Genomic DNA, 16,995 nt, shown 5'->3' on the forward strand with positions numbered 1-16,995 from the left:
ATAAGTGGATTTCTGTATTCAGATGTGTTGTGTGCACTTTGTATTCCTAAATGCTACATATCAACTCGAGTGGTGGTTACTTCAATTGGATTTCTTTTAGTGTTTTCTGAAGTGTTGCCGTGCACCAATCTCTCAGGACCACCTCAGCAAGAGTCAGTTCAGTTTGTTTTTAATTACGTTAAGGTGTACTGCAATGTCTATTATTTTGTGTGTGATACTCTGCAGTCAATGCATCACATATTGCGATTTTTTTTTTTTTTTTTTTTGCCTTGCAGGGGTTATGCAACAGTACTTTTCAGAATTAAAAGACACACACAAGGACTCTTCTTTCATTCATGTGTGCCCACAGACACAGTAATTGCGGCTTTGTGAGGTGTCCTCTGCGACAATGCTGCAAAGTCGAGTGGCAGTTTTTCACCTTGAACTATATGTTCCCATCTTGCCCCTGGTGGTATTCCAGAGCGTCTAATGACATTGTGCAAATAGAAATGGAGGGTATTGAGTTCAGAATCATAATAGTTTAATATGCCATGCAGTCACATTGGACATGTAAGATCTACAAGAGACATATTCTGCACAAGGTACAAAGTAGACACAGAGCATCCTGAATGTAGAAAACAGTTTAAAACTCAAAGAAAGTAAATGTCAAAAGGAATTTTGAATTATAAAACAAGAAAGAAAATCTTCTGTTCTGCCTGTGCTGCAAGCATAGTGAGAAATCATTGAGATGGTAAATGCAGTTTTGTGTCACTTGTTTGATGTTTGTCAAGGCCGTGGTTTTGTGCTCTTTAGAAAGTTTCCTGTGAGGTGATATCTGTTGTTGTTACCTGGCACAATTTGTCAGCATTGTATTCTTGTCACTTGTTCAAAATCGAGCAACAGAGAAATACAAGAAATTAAAGCTCTGCTCTGGAAAGCAAAATCAACATCTTTAAACTTGTACTGTTGAAGCTTTTTTCCTTATGTTAGCTGATGTTGTTTCTGTAAAATACAAGAGGGGGAAGAAAACAACCCTTTGACTACATAGTTGCCCTCCGTCTCCAACCCTCTCATGGCAACTCTCTGACTTTCCGAAAGCTGGCCTCTACTTTGAGTTTAGAGAGGTTTTATTTTTAACAACCAAGAATGAGCGGAATGCGGTGGAGTCCGTCTCCGCTCTCGGGGTGAGACCATTATGGGGATAAAGCATGACAGGGTTATGACCAAGACCTTTTGTAGAGGGCACCGTCGCTGTGGGTAGCCTGGGGTTCTTAGGATTTATCCCCCACATATGTGACCACAAGACTTTGATATTTCCAGTCAACATCCCAGGTAAAATAAATGCAAAAGGACACTTTCTGTAGGCCATGCAACAGGGCAGGTCAGCATTTTGTCATGCAAGCACTCACACACCCATTAAAGAATCCATACACACAAGCTTCATCAGCATATTATCTTCCAGAGGCATCTTTACAACCTAGATATACTGTCTTCAAACCTCCCCAGTCACTGATGGCTGTCTCAGACTGAACATTAGATATGCATTCACAGTGCATGACTCATGGCAGGGTGGGATATATTCTGTAAAGCTGTTCATTTACTTATGCGTATGTGTGAACTTGTATTTACATGTCTCACTTGTGCCCCCTCCCTCTCTCAAAAAAAATTGTTTGTGACCTTTGAGCTCCATAGTCACAGCTTAGGCCCTTTTGGAAAATGTCAATCACGTTTCCCCTTAAACTCACCTCTGGCTTTCAAAAGAGAGTATACATGGTAGTAAAGGACTGGATTCAATTAGTGAGGAGAAGATGTACAGCTGGTATCAGCCAGGCAGAGACGCAGCAGCTGCTTTGAAGCACAGTTTGGGATTAGAGGAGAAGGAAAGTACAGAAAAAGTCGTGGTTGTATTTAGTATTTCAGAGGGTTTTGTTATGGAGATTCTGCTGTGTCGTCCGTGAGTTATCTGCCTCTGTCAAGTGACCTGGGTGGATGAACTGATCTAATCAGGGTGAAACTAATACACAGAAATGCTCTGAAAACAGATTTTAAGAGAGGGGGAGGGTGGAGAGCAAGAGAGACAGACAGATTAAGAGATGTGGAGGGAGAGTGGTGGGGAGCGGAAGAGATAAAGAAGAGGAGGTGATAAATGTTAAAATGTCGCCGCAGTACTTTTAGTATGCAGAGTTGTCGGAAATCAGGAGGGAAAAGGGAGATGAAAGCTGGTGCAGTCTGGATGGATATAGACGCAGCATGGGGGAATGTTTTTCTCTTGTAGTCTGGGTGAAATGACCCTTTAAATGTGCCCACTAAGAACGGTTAGAAACACTAAAGACGTGACTTATAATCACAGGAAATCACACATTTACCAGATGAATCAGCAAAGTTAAAGCACAGAGGCTGAAGACGTGTGTGTGTGTGTGTGTGTGTGTGTGTGTGTGTGTGTGTGTGTGTGTGTGTGTGTGTGTGTGTGTGTGTGTGTGTGTGTGTGTGTGTGTGTGTGTGTGTGTGTTTGTAGCCATGCCTTTCTGTGTTTGTGAACAAACTGACATAAACATCCCCTCATATGCTCCAGGCAAGTACAGGCCATGAGATTCAGTACAAAAACATAAAACTCAGGACAGAGAAGACAGCCTGTGATGCTTTCGCTCGCTGTGAGTCAGAGAATCAAACAGAGGTCAGGTGATGAACAGAAATATTTTGATTCACTGCTGTTTGAGGATATCTAATTAGAAGCACAAGGCAACCGAGGTCAGTGTGCGTAATAATAAACTCTGAATCAACAGCAGTTGTGAACATCTTTACCCTGCTGGCTCCTGTCGAGCATGACATCAAATCGGATGCAATAAAAACAACATCATCCAAGACAATGAAGACAGAATATGCATTCCTTGTCAGATTAGCGGCTTTAGATGAAGTTAGCATCCAGTAGTGGCTTCTATGCATTATGCATGCAAACCACACACACGCACATCCAGATCTATTGCCAGAATCTGACACATTCACTTGCAGCTACAGCTCAAGGTCATCCTCTGTCACAGTAAAGAAATTCACTGCGGCATCATCCAGGCTAATGCAAATGTGGCCATAAAAACACACACACACACACACACCCACACAAACACAACACATACATGCCCGAAAGCATACACACAAATCCCCAAGGATGGACGCACACACACATACATACACATAAATCCTGATGAAGATAAACACACAGATGTATTCGTACAGCCACATTAACACACATGCATACGGGTGTCAGACAGCATCATCATTAGCTGTCAGCAGGCCGAGTGTGTCCTCAAACTGTCACAAAGGGAGTCATATCCCTGGCTGCTCGGCATTAACCCATACCAACACCAGCTGCTTCAGCAACACATTATCCCCATGAAAACACACTCAATCAGTCTCAAAAAACAAAAACTAAACAAAAAAAGACCCACTAGCATTAGCATAAACGTCAAAGCTTGTGATGGAATTCTGTATTTTTTCTAATTGACTGTAATTTCAAGTCTGTTCCCTTCTGTTGAGATTAATACATTTCAAAGTGTTAACACATTCCTACAGTATAAATCAGATTAATTGCGCAACCTTTGAACATCTTCACAAAGGGAAGTATTTGAGATATCTCTGAAACCAAAGAAACACTAATCCAGGTATCTTAGTGCTGAGTCTTTTAACGTTCCTCTACTATCTTCTTCTTGCCAAGCAGCTTGTAAATATCCTTTTAACATAGATCAGCGCTGTTCCCAGACACAGCAGGCATCTGTTGTTAGTGAGAAATGTCTGCTGTTTGACAGTGAGAGACAGAAACATGTAAGTAATGGCCAAGAGGTAGATTAATACAGGTTGGAAGTGGCTCAGATGGCATTTTAAGTTTGGATCATTAATCAAAATGACAGCTGGTTGTGGTTTCTTAAAGGAAGGTTCTGTGTTTTGAGGATCATTTTGGTGCAGGAGCCAAAAGTGAAATATTGTATTAGTTCCAAATTGAATTTAGTTTTTTGTGTATCACATGGCATAACATTTTCAACCAGATCATAAAGAGAAAAATGACCATGGACTGTATATAACAGGTCAGTGAATACCATGCACGAGTTGGTGAGCATCAACTGGCTCTCAGGCGTTCACTGTCACACAGAGCCATGTTTTTCTTTAAGCTAATGTGCTATTTCAGGCGTCACTACATTATCTATTTAAGTCCCCCCCACAGAGGAGAGCACAGTACAGTATATCTGCCATTTAGTGTTGAGTGAAATAAGCGTGTGATGAGGCATGTTAAATTCTCCTCACTTCTCTTCCCTTGAGCTCAGGGTAAGAGCAAATCTAATTTAAAATATATATTTGGAGTTCATGTCAGGAAGGAGGATCATTATGCCGTCCTCTTTATTCTCCTGTGAACTACAACCCTGCGTTTATCATGCTGCTTTTCAAAGTGTTCAATCCTGATTATGTCCAATTTGTAACTCCTGAGTTAGTGCATCAGCATGTGGAGCTGCTCCACAATGCATTGCCTGTATTTTGCATCATACTCCTCATGAGTCAAATCTGAAGAGTCATATGTGCTGACCTGAGCCTTCACCCTTGTCACAATTTTTTATTGGATCTCACCAACCCGGCGTCAACGTTTTAATCAGCCATGTCCGAAACTGCTCCAGCTCAGACACTGATTCCTTCCGTGGGAAACGCAGTGACAACATAGTACAGCATCTTGAGTGCAGAACAAAGTGCAACTTTGTGATTTGAAGCCTTGAAGAAGGAGGTAATGGGAAATTCCACGTGGAAACATTTGAGGAGCAAGTTGTTATTTTAAAGTCACATACCGCTGCTTTAGATGAGCCTTCCCACTGTGAGAGAAATCGACTTTTTCCCAGGTGTACCAAATGACGGCGTGAAGCATGAATAAGTTATAAGTGAAAGTCAGTCTCCTCCGACCTCCCCTGTTCTTGTCCCTGCAGCTTTGTGCTCCTCGGTGTGTGTATGTATGTGTGTATGCGTATGTGGCGGTGGTTAATGTATTGCAATGGTTATGTAGTGAGAAAAATATTCTGATTTATGGGTCTGCCATCATCACCAGGGAAAGGGAGTGCACACACAAGCTGCACACACACAATAAGCAGGAAGTGGGGACATCTCACTTTGTTAACATAGAATATAGAAGCTTCTGTTTCTCCTGTGGCCATAAAAAGATGCAAGGTGGGGATGTATATATGATGACTGAATGGAGTACAGTCTGTGGAAGCTGCAGCATTAATCACAGCACATGCATTTTGTATGAAGGCGGGGAGGGGTCTCCACACAGTGTGGCTACAGCATAGGACAGAAATGAATTATAAATGGGATAAATGGTGGCCTCAGTTGGATCATTAATGTTTTGAATTATTAACAAACTCCACTGGGCCCAGGTATGTTTCATAATAACCATAAATCATTATGTTGACGGTGTCTTGAAGTCATAAATACACTTCATGGGTCTTATCATTTTTGACATTTTAATGTGGAAAAGTTACATTTTAGAACTTAGTTTATTGACAGAAATAGGGCACATACTGTAGATCATGATCATGATAGGAAGGCAGGGATCGCTGCTGCAGAGCCTGAATAAAAATGACCACGTGCATATGCAAAATTATATTATGCTACTAATTTGTTGTGTTATGTTTGGAATGAACCTTGGTTACAGCCTGGGTCATCTCCCCTGACAACATACAGTAGTTTGCTTGAGGACACACAGCAACAGGTTTGTTAGGGCTTTCATGTCCAGACTACAACCACTATGCAAAAAACAAAACATTTATTTAATTAAACATGCATTTCTTTCTAAATTAAGATGTCACATTAGATTTTCATCCACCCATCCCATCCATTATCTATCCCTGTTTTGTCTTGTGCAGGGGCTCTGGGGGCTGGAACCAGTCCCCGCTCAAACCATTGTGAGGCATTGTACACCCAGGACTGGGCTAAAAAAGGAGATTCACAATCACCATTCACAATTAACACGTTCAACTTTGAGGTGGAGAACGTGTTAACCACTGAAGCAGACAGTTGTTTAATATTTCAAAAGTCATCTGTATAATAATTCAGTCCAGCTCACAGTCAAAGGCAAATCTGAGTACTTGGGGAAGTTTCTGACTTATAAAAAATGAAAGAGGTTCTCGAGGCAGAACAAACATCTGAGTCACTTCTAATGCAGTATTTAGACAGACAGGTGGGCAAGCAGACAGACAGGTAGTTTTGCTGGCACATAAAGGTTCATCCCGGGGGACGGAGCGTCTTAAAGCGAATGGCATTTGCTTCCAACATGGCTACTTGCCCTCTCTGCGTGTCTTGATTCTCTATCAAGCTCGAGCTGTGCCCTCAGGCCCAGCCAACACCTCGTCTCTATTCTTCAAACATCAGTGCAGATAAATACTGCCAGCCGGATACACACATAGAGCCACTCTACAACACACACACACACACACACACACACACACACACACACACACACACACGTAAACACTCTGACCTCAAAAGTTCAATCAATAAACCACCCACGGCACTTTTCCAAAGCTTAGAGACACATAGTGAGATTGTTTGTGTGTGTATATGTGTGTGTACTTGTGTGTTTCAGTATTGCTCTTGAAAACAAACAAGAAAATCTATAAGACCATTAGTGATATTGCATTACTCTCCCTTGGAATGCACCTTTGAACATCTCAGCTCACATTATCTGTCTGCACAAAGGGATCCATTCTTGGAGAACACTAGAACATGCATCACCTTCTGTTTAATACACACCAAGTTGCAGGTGCAGACGCTGGTGGAGATACAAACAGGCTGGATGCATAAATCAAACTGAGCAGGTGGTTGGAGATAAGCGTAGTTTGAACCACAAGTTGACCGTCTCATTTCCATCAGTAGAGATCCTGTGACTGGTTAAACATTTGTTGGTATAAAACAAAATAAATAAAGAAAAGGTTGTGTGCTTTTTCCCTTGTCTGGCATCAAGTTTCGTTGCAGTAAACCCGCAGGAATGGCCAAACACGCTGCAGTCATTCCACTCTTAGTAACACAACCCTGACTCTGTCCTGTCAAGAATCTGATATTGCCTTAGTGCAGTTTAGCAGCAGAGAGTTGAAAGCTAGCTTTTCTCTTTGCCATTACACCTGCAGTTCCTGTAATTTACTTGAGTATGAAAACATGCCCCTTTGTAAAAGGCCGAGGCTTTGTCTTGAGAATATTGGGTTTGTTGACTGGTGATTTGCTGTAGTCAAAGTGTCCTTGTCAAAATAGCATTGATTCAGGTTCTACTGTTGCAATCAGCATCATTCAAGTGCAGGCGCATGGGAAAGTGTGAAGAGGCAGTGGAAGAAAAGTAAACAAACAAAATGCACTGTGATCTCTATGAACATAGTGCAATGTGTGTGTAGCCTTCTGTTGGTTATGTTTAGTGGGGTTTAAGGTTTATATTTCTTAGTTCAAAGGAATAATCCTAATACTTTTTTTGACAGGAAGGTGGAGAGCAGAGAGCATCGAGAGCAACGAGATGCAGCGAGACTTTCAGCACCAGTAGCACAAACTCATGAGACGGAACAGGCCCCGAATTTAAGAGAGACTTGCCACTGCAACTGTGATAAAGAGGTATGTTTTTTGGGTTCTCTTTTGTCAAGGGGCAGGGTTCAGCTCTGGGAAAGCAACCACAGACTGATTTGTATGTACAGTATATTGTCACAGTACTTCATATAAGAATCCCATGCTACAGTAAGTCCAAAGTCAAACATCGATGTATTTATCAGGTTTTACCCAGATGTGAGAGATTAAACGTGGTTTGTGATGCTCATACAGATCTGATGATTAAATAATTGAATTGTTGTTTAAGTTAGAGGGCTGAACTTTCCCCTCAGCACTGCTCTGAATGTGGATTTCCAGGACAGTCTGGTGTCTGTGATCCAATTTACTACACACATTCCTATTGTGGTTTTTTCCCTTGGGACTAATGTTAACCAAGAGTGTTCAAATCTCTCGTAAACGTCATGCTTAGTTCAGACAGCACGCAAATCCTTTTTTTTTTTAATTATTATTTTTTTATGTGATGTTAAAGGTCGACTTGTCCACTCTGTCATTTACAAGCCTCTACAATGGATTTTGTATTTGGACAATATAATCTTTTGTTGTCGTCATTATATTGGTCCTAGGAGTAACAGTGCTTTTGTACGTGATGACTAGGATTATGTTTTCTGACAAGAAAGGCTGGGTGTGCCGCAGTGTTTGGGTATTTTTGGATTTATTGGGGGCAGCACTGTGAGACGTGGCATGAAACATCTTAACTTTGTCTCCATTCATTTGCTGGCCTGCCCTCATGTTTGTTGTCTGCTGGTTATTGTACTGAGACCGGATTCTCTTTTCTCTCTCTCTCTCTCTCTGAGCTCAACATGTCAGAGCATAGCTTGAAACTTTGTCGTCACTTTGCAACATATAGTTTAATGAATGAGACATCACTGGAATGCTTTGAAGTGTCGCTTAGAAATTACATCGCTGCACATAAAAAACTTGCTCCCTATACAGTAATTAGTTGGCATCATTTCCTAGAATCACATGTGGAGGGTGGGGAGTAGGGTGATGTAACATCATGATACAGTGATAAAACTGAACTAGACTCTATCAGCTTTGGGACCTGCTGTCCCTACACTGCTTTCCCAGTTTATAAAGTCTCCATGAGGACACATCGATCTACTTCTGCTTGTAGGCCAGACACTGACTCTGAGCTTCAGCTAATCAAAGAGCCAATTAATGCAGGCGGCAGTATGCAGGCCAAGCTGCAGCGTTAATCAATGACATACTAAGCTGCACAGGCAGAAGGACTTGTAAACCAGATGAGAGAGTGTCAGCTATTATGTTTCTTTAAAAAAGATCTTGTTTAAATTAACTTCTGTCTGTGCTAATGGCTGCTTCTCTCTGTTGTGTCCTTCTGCTGACAATCACACATCAGGTTTTGTCAAACGACTAAAAAATAAAATTAAAAAAACTACTGCTAGTGAACTTATTAAAGTGTCATCACAGGTGTTGAAGATAACTTAGGGTTGCCCAAATTGAATTGATATTTACATTTGTACCTGTAGCTTCATTATTGTGCATCTAAGTTGAATGGAAGTTTTCTTTTAAGGTAACATCATGTTAGCTTTACATGTTAGCAGTTGTATGCTAATGAGTGTGAGTTCTCAAAGAGGTACAGCCATAGTAAGACTGCAGCGTTGTCCTGTAGAGGCTGGCATGAATACACAATGTATTGAAAGAAGTTGGATGACCAACATGGCCAAATCCACAGTGAAGCCAAAGCTGTGCGTGTTCAGCAAAGACTGAACAGAATGGGGCACTTGACTAGTTCACGGTCCATCTCGTCACCAAGTGTCTTTGGCTTTCTCAAGCTTTGTCATTGTGCAGATAAACATTCGAGTGCCATGTTTGGTCACCCGTAGAACAAACCAACTCATTCATAGTCCAATACCCCCAGGGTGGATGAAAGGGGGGCATTGCAAATAAATTGCCTCAACTTCCATTTAAAGTCCACCTCCTTCTTTCCAAGCTCACCCTCCTTTTCCCTCTATTCAAAATCATTTTCTTGAGCTTTGGTACAAGACAAGGAGGTGGCCAAGAGCCAGTTTTCGTCTGTTGGGGAGCTGAGACTTGAATGCCAAGCTCTTGAGTCCTTAGCAGAGAGATGGGATTTTATAGCTGGAAAGAAGTGGGGTTTTGGCTGGGCATGAGAAAGATTGGACACACTGGCTGTCGATGATGCCAAGGCCTCCAAGCTTGAGACCCTGCTGGGCTCCAAATATGGCAAAGAGGGTGTTAAAACTGAAAATAATTTGAGCATGGTGCAAATAGTTGTGACATCAAAGGAGAACAAGTGTTAACGTGTATTAAACTACGTAATGTTCATATATTTAAATCAACAAATGTTGAAATTTTCACATTTCTGGCAGAAGCATGAGCAGTTTGTGCAGAATAAAGGAGCTAAGAGTGTCCCCTCCCACTCCCCTCCCACTCAAACGTCTCTTCTTTTAGTTCACTCTCCAGCCCTTTTTTTTACTTTCTCCAGAACCTTTACTCCACACTGTGATTAGCCAGAAATTCGCATGTGTGTTCCAGGTTAGCATCAAGCATCCAAACCTTCCTCCACACACCATTTTCACTTCATTTTAGCTCAGTGCCAGTAGCTCCAGGTACAAAACTGCCACATCCTAATGCATTCGCCAGCACCTCCCTCTCAACATGTCAGTACTGATAAGGGAATCGAGTGTGTGGCATCCATAATGGGGATGGGAATGGACTAGGAATGTTATGTATGAATTGCACGGCCATAGTAGTAATGGCAGTCTTGCAGCATTTCTGTTACTTGGGTAGATGTGAATAATGAAACATTTCATCCATGTGGAGGGAAAAGGGTCAACACACTACTAACATTCCTAAAAAACCTAATCTACAAAAGATAAGCATCATTTAAAGTGCACCAGGCCTCATGAATAAAATGGAAGAATGTGTTTAAAAAGTAAGTAGTGTCCCTGCTGGAGGGAGACTTCCTTAGAAAGTTTAACATGTCACTTTTTCTTGGAGATTTGCATCAACTGAAACATAAACATAAGTCTCCAAATCAAGTCTTTGGGAAGAAATTATGTTGCATTTATAGTTGTTAGTCTATAGCATGTTTAATTTATCCTACACTTACTAAGCTCTAGACTCATGCTACTCAGTAAACAATAGATGAATCCCTCTGACTGCCACTGAATGTATTTTTACATTGGTATTCAATATTTACAACGTTGTGTGCTTGTGTGCTGGATTTAAACAAACCGAACACTCTGCAGCCAGCATCCTCACTCTGTCAGTTCACAGTGATGTTTAGATAAAGTAATCATAAATATAACCCCAAAGAAATATTGTCGATAAACGACATGTTCACCATAGAACTCTATGTTCTGCATTCATCTTAGCAAAGTTGTGTATAATTGATAACAGTATATACACTATTTGTATTATTCATTGGCTATGTCAGTTGCAATTCTCTTCAGACACATTGCTTTGCAGTGAAGCCTGGGAGGGTGTTTGACGTTGGTATTTCAGAATTTCATGCAAACCAGAAGGAACAAAAACTACTTATATAAAATCGAGGTGCGTTGTTTAATCTTTGCAGAGGAGTGAGTACATATTTACATCTAAACCCAGCAGATGGGGTTTAGAAACTGTAATGAAGATGATTCAGTTTGGAGGCGTCTGAGAGTGCACACAAAGTTAAAACTGAATAATTCCCCAGAAATCATCGATAGTGTAGAATATAATGAGAAGAAAACCTCTCTGTCAGTCAAAGTTGTGGGTCTGTGTTGAAGTTAGGACAGTGTTGGTTCATTTAAATCACTGTGTACATTGTTTCACATCAGCATGTGTTTGACAGCTCATAGCAAAAGCTAGCAGACTCATTGAGCTTGTATTTAAAGAGGTTTAATTGAGTTGAAGACTTAGATTAAAGTGTATGTAAATACTTATGTTTTATCTTGCATGGAGCATCCTCATCATGAAAGTATTCTGAAGTCTCCATGGCGACTAACAAACCCAAGAAACAAGGCCTATTATTCTGACTGACTAGCAGAGGATTGAACTTTATGATATATTCAGTTCAAATGTGGAACATTGTCTTCCTTAATGTAACCAAACAAGCAATTTGTCCATTGACTCATGTCTGTCGAGGACAAAGAACAAATTGGATGATATATTGGTATAAATAAACAGAGGTCTTCCAGGTACTTGCAGTGTAGCGCTAACGAGCCAGTCATAAAACACAAACACAACATTCAGAACAGATAGTTCTACTCCTGTTTCTTTGGTTAGACTATTTCATAAAGCTGTAAATTATTCAAACATGCAGCCTGACCAATAATTAATTACCTATGGTTGAATTAGAGATAGTTAAATTACTGTAATGTACAATCAGTGCACAAATATACATGAAGGGGTAGGTGGATGGAAATATATATTTTTTAGTTTTTTAACATAACTTTTTGTCTTTTTAAATTGTGTTTAAACACCATCAAGAAAAAGTAATAACCCACTCAACACTATTCTGTTCTATTTGGACCTGATTTGTTCAAATTGAAATAATATACTATTGGAATTCTATTGTTAATATGAAAAATAGATGGAATTGTGTTGTGCTTATACTCAAATCCAGCACACTGTTTGCAGTTAAACTAAGGATCCTGTCCTATATTTAAGCATTCTGAGTTCACCAAATACAAACAATACAGAGCCAAACAAACGTCAGCAAGCAATAGATGCAGAAATCCAAGTTGCAAACTGAAGACAAAGCAGCGCTAAAGCTACCCTGAGACAATGACAGTAGCAAACACGTGCATTTAGCTCCCACGCTTGGACCACATGGAGGAATCTTGCCCCCTAAACACCCCCACCCCATCCCAACCCACTCCTCCCCTCCGATGTATGACATCCCATTGTGCATGTGCTACGAGGAGAAAAAAAAAGACGACCCTAAACCTATTGCCTCTAAAGGAACGGTCCCAATGAAAGTGAATTAAGCAACAAAGGAGGCACTTACATTGAAGAGCCTCACATGGTCCTCCGACAGAAAAGAAGAGAAGCGTGCAGTGATTCCAGTCTGGAATAACAATAGTGAGTAACCCTAAGTGAGAGACAGGCAGAAAGAGAGAAAGTGAGGGAAAGAGAGAGAAAGGGAGAGAGAGAGAGTTACAGACATGGAAAAGAAAGGTGAGAGAGAGAGAGAGAGAGAGGGAGAGAGTTACAGAGATGGAAAAGAAAGGTGAGAGAGAGGGGGAGAGAGAGAGAGAGAGAGAGAGAGAGAGAGAGAGAGAGAGGACGCAGATTCATGCATCCACACACCCAGCGTACAAGCAAATCATAACACTTAGGATCTTTTCTTGCATCTCCCCTCCTCCTCCTCCTCCTCCTGTTCAGCCACCCCCCACCACAGTGCCTTCGGGTTTTACTTGTCATGTGTTCAGGCTCAGGAAAGCGTGAAGTGGGCTGAGGAAACCTGCAGTCCTAGTGCTTTGTCCAGCGGTTGGGAAACTCGTGCTTCTATTACGTGGAACATTGAGCTTCTTGGCTCCTTCTGTGTGTTTGATCCAGAGCAGATGGATGGAGAGGCAGGAGATGATATCCAGCACCTTGGCTCTTCTATCACACCTCACTGAGACATAATCCTAAAAATAATAGCAATTCATGGGTCCTGTGGAAAACCAAAGTCCCACTGCTACTTATCCTGTGCGTGGACACATACTCATGTTACCTCAATTCAGTGAAAAAAGTAGCTTTTTCTTAGCAGCTAATTGCTGATTACACAATATGTTATGCTGCTTATATTTTTTTCTCTTTCTCACTGAAAGGGCTGATGCAAACTGTCTCAGTTTTCATTACTGTTTGCAAACTGTCCCAGCTTTGAGTTGCTTTTAACTTTTGGTGGTTGTCACCCAAGGGAATAGAAGCACAGAGAAGTAAATGTGTTTATATTCAAAGTCGAATGCCGCAGGTTTGACGTTTAGCACTTAATGCTGCAACAAACTTTTTGAAGACTAATAGACTAATAGCTAGTACATTTTCATGCTGGAACACACTTAAGTATTTTTTATTACGATACATTAAAGGGATTGGATTCGGCATGTGGGCCACCTGTGGGAAACAAAAGTCTGTAGCATATTTCAGACCAATTTATTCACTAGTAGTATTCTCCAAACCACAAATGTCATCATCATGGTTGAGTTATTCCTGTCTGGCTGGACAGTGTTACCGTCCTTGATACTGTGAGCATTGTAATCCTAGTGTGGAATATCAGTCATGTGATAGCAGGTGCTCTGTGGGAGGGGGGTTGTGACTGACGCCTATCTCTCTTCAAAGAGTCTTCTTTGGCTTTGGATGTGAAATACACTCTTAATCTTTCTCCAGGCGTCCACTGGCTTCTTGTCAATTACTCTGACCTCTTCCCAGTCGATAATGATGCTGTGGTTTTGCCGTGGTGTTCACAGATGTTCTCTGTTGTACAGTAATCCCTGCTTTTGCCCATGGGTTGTGGTGTAGTGCACTATGCTCTATAGTTGTTGCACATGATATCATCCAGTGTAGCTGCGGGGCATTGGACTTCAGGAAGCAACCACCTTCACTGAATGTTAAAGCCACTGCAAAGTTTAAGATTATTACTGTTAGATGAATTATGAAATTACTATTCTAACCATCATACATATTTGAGGTCTAATTCTAAGCAGATCAGTTTTTCAGTTACTAGTGTCACTTCAGTAACTGCTAAGAAGTGGTGCAAGGACATGTTTGTATGATTGACAGGTGTCTCAGTTTATCACAGTCAGCTCAGAGTTGTTTACCCCCGACCGCAGCTTCAGCCAGTATTTGGATTATTTTGGTAGCCCCAGCATCTGACAACGATAGTGAGAACAGATGAACCCAAATCAAACCTTCAAAACATTTAAACCTCAAACATGTCAAAACTCCAAAACATTTCTCAGGCTGAGGCATAAACCTTTTTTTGTTTGGCACCCTCTGCCCTCCATCTGATGTCTCTGATGACAAGAGACCTTAAGGCTGGGAGTCAGGTGGCAGGTCAGTATACAGATTTACCCACACACACCGAGCTTGTGGCATGGAGGGAAACTCAACACAAATGCATGAATGAGAAGCCTTTGCTTCTGGTCAGCATCATTTTACGGTCATTACGGAGCCAGAACAGCCGTGTCTGGGGAGGAATCCACTCGGCTAAATCATCCAGATTAACCCATTTGCCCATATTCTGCTTAAGGAAAGCAATTTGGGCCCTCACCCCTGCTGACAGTGGATAGGAATTGAATGACCCAAGCTGTTCCATCAGCTCTAACAACATGATCAGCAGCTAAGTCGAGCTCCACCAGGGAGCATAAGACCTGCTGATGAGGCCAGACATGCCTAATCATCTGTTTCGCTGCGAGAGAAAACGCTTTTGAGTGAGGACTATTTCATAGTATATAAAGATTACAGAGGATGTAGAGCTGATTTTCATGTCTGTATCTTCTCTCCCTCGTGCTCATGGACACGTAGGGAGATAATCTTGAGATGTGTTGGCTTGCCAGCAAAGTGGTAGGATAATCTTACAAACCACCCAGGAGAAGGCCTTAGGTTTTCCGTGTGTATTATCCAAGTCAGATTACGCAAGTGCATCTATTTTTGTATTTCTGCTGAAAGGGTAACAAACTGAGATGGTTCTCCTGCTGCACATTGCTTTAAAAATGGCCATTATTGTGTGCTCTAAACCAGTGGTCCCCAACCACCGGTACCGGTCCGCGGATCATTTGGTACCGGGCCGCAGAAAGATGAAATGAAAATGAAAAAAAAAAAAAAATAGTTTGTTTCGTCTATTTCACACTTCCGGTCGTTTTATTTTGAAAATGTTGCCACTTCCGTTTGTGCATCGTTCCAGCGCTGCGCAATTGACAGGCAGGCACAAACGTAAAAGAGTGAAAAACACACGTCGCCGGGCCGGGAAAAACTCAATAATGAGACGACAGAAGACCCGACGCTTTCCAACAAGAAGAAAGCTGTTCTAAAAGAAAAAGCACGAGTCCTGTTTAAATTACGGGTTCATTGCAACAGGTGATTCACATGCTCCAAGCTCCGCAATGTGTGTGCGGGACCCGGCCGGCTCTCTGCCGCTTCATCACTTCACAGAAAACTGATCTCCCTGCGTTCTGGATTTAAGCAGAATATCCTGAGATCGCCACAAAAGCACGGAAAACCTGCTTCCATTACAAACATATTATGTTTGTGAAACGGAGTTTTCTGCAGCTTCAGCAGCAAAACGAGATGACAGAGTAGACTGGTAGAGACAGGAACCGAGATGACAGACGGAGCATCACCCCCAGATGACTGACATTATTATTGTGATACTATATTATGGTGAGTTGTAACAAAGAACGTAAACGTAAGAGAAAACTAGGCTATGTGAACATGTAGTCCTGTTTATACAGTAGGCCTACATGTAATGTAAACAGGAGAACGTACGCTACCCCCTAGCCCCCCCCCGAAGAGAACGACCCCCCCCCCCCGGTCCGCGGTAAAATTTTCCACCGGTGACCGGTCCGCGGAGATAAAAAGGTTGGGGACCGCTGCTCTAAACAATCATACACAAACATGAGTGATCATTGGCTGAAGAATAGACAATGTACAGTGTATCTCCCATGACACATTTCAAATCTGTATTGCTTTTGTGTTTGTGCCGCTTGGAGCTGTCTCAATATCTCCCTAGAGCTCAAAGATCAGTCCTAATACGTTCCACACAAACCTCTGGCACCTTGCTTTAAACCTCTCTTTGCTGCACTGGAACATATTGTGAAAGAGCTGTTGTGTTTTATATAACTTCAACACAGAAGAGAGTGGGACATGTTGTGTACCAGCTGTGGCAAGCTTGTTGTCTGTCCAGTTCTGGGTGTACAGTAGATGGAAATGGATACCATGGATGGATAACTGTTTGATCCTCCAGAGAAGTCAGTAGTAAGGCTTTAGTAATAGGAAGTGTACATGGGACCAGATTAGCTCCAAATCATTCATTTGAACCAAAAGTGGCTCCATCTGATGTCCTTCCAAAAGTCATTCAGCTATTTGAATACAAAACAAAACTGTGGACCTCATGCTGGAGCTGGAGGGAAAAGTCATTATAATTCATCAAGCTAAATGTATCATTTTTCAAATAAAAATGATTGGGTCCACTCTGAGGTGAAGCCCCACCACATTCACTGCCACCAGCTCCTAATTAGAAACGTGGATGGAGAATAAAGGGACAGCAGTTTAATTACCTGTTAAGTAAAGTGACTTCTGGGTAGTGAAGTTTTAGAGTTCACTACTTTGCTGCCTAAAGCTTCAAACCTGCACTCATACAGAGCAAGTTTGGTTTATAACCAACATCAAAGAGGGTAATTAATGGGATCAATGTGTTTCGAATTGAGAGGTAAGTTTATTTCGGTGTCGGCA

General features: G+C 41.6%; 1 protein-coding gene across 1 annotated transcript in view; it reads right to left on the bottom strand.

Moving 5' to 3' along the window:
- LOC146990689 (E3 ubiquitin-protein ligase Midline-1-like) overlaps positions 1-12,755 on the bottom strand; it is a 60,498-nt gene extending 47,743 nt beyond the window's left edge. Inside the window, exon 1 of the mRNA XM_085797322.1 lies at positions 12,569-12,755. The gene's annotated coding sequence lies outside the window, so the exon portion shown is untranslated. The remainder of the gene's footprint in view (positions 1-12,568) is intronic.
- Between the last annotated feature and the right edge of the window lie 4,240 nt (positions 12,756-16,995).

The sequence above is a fragment of the Trachurus japonicus genome, chromosome 2 (assembly GCF_045865225.1).
Source record: "Trachurus japonicus isolate A0001 chromosome 2, Traja_1.0".
Taxonomy (NCBI): Eukaryota; Metazoa; Chordata; class Actinopteri; order Carangiformes; family Carangidae; genus Trachurus; species Trachurus japonicus.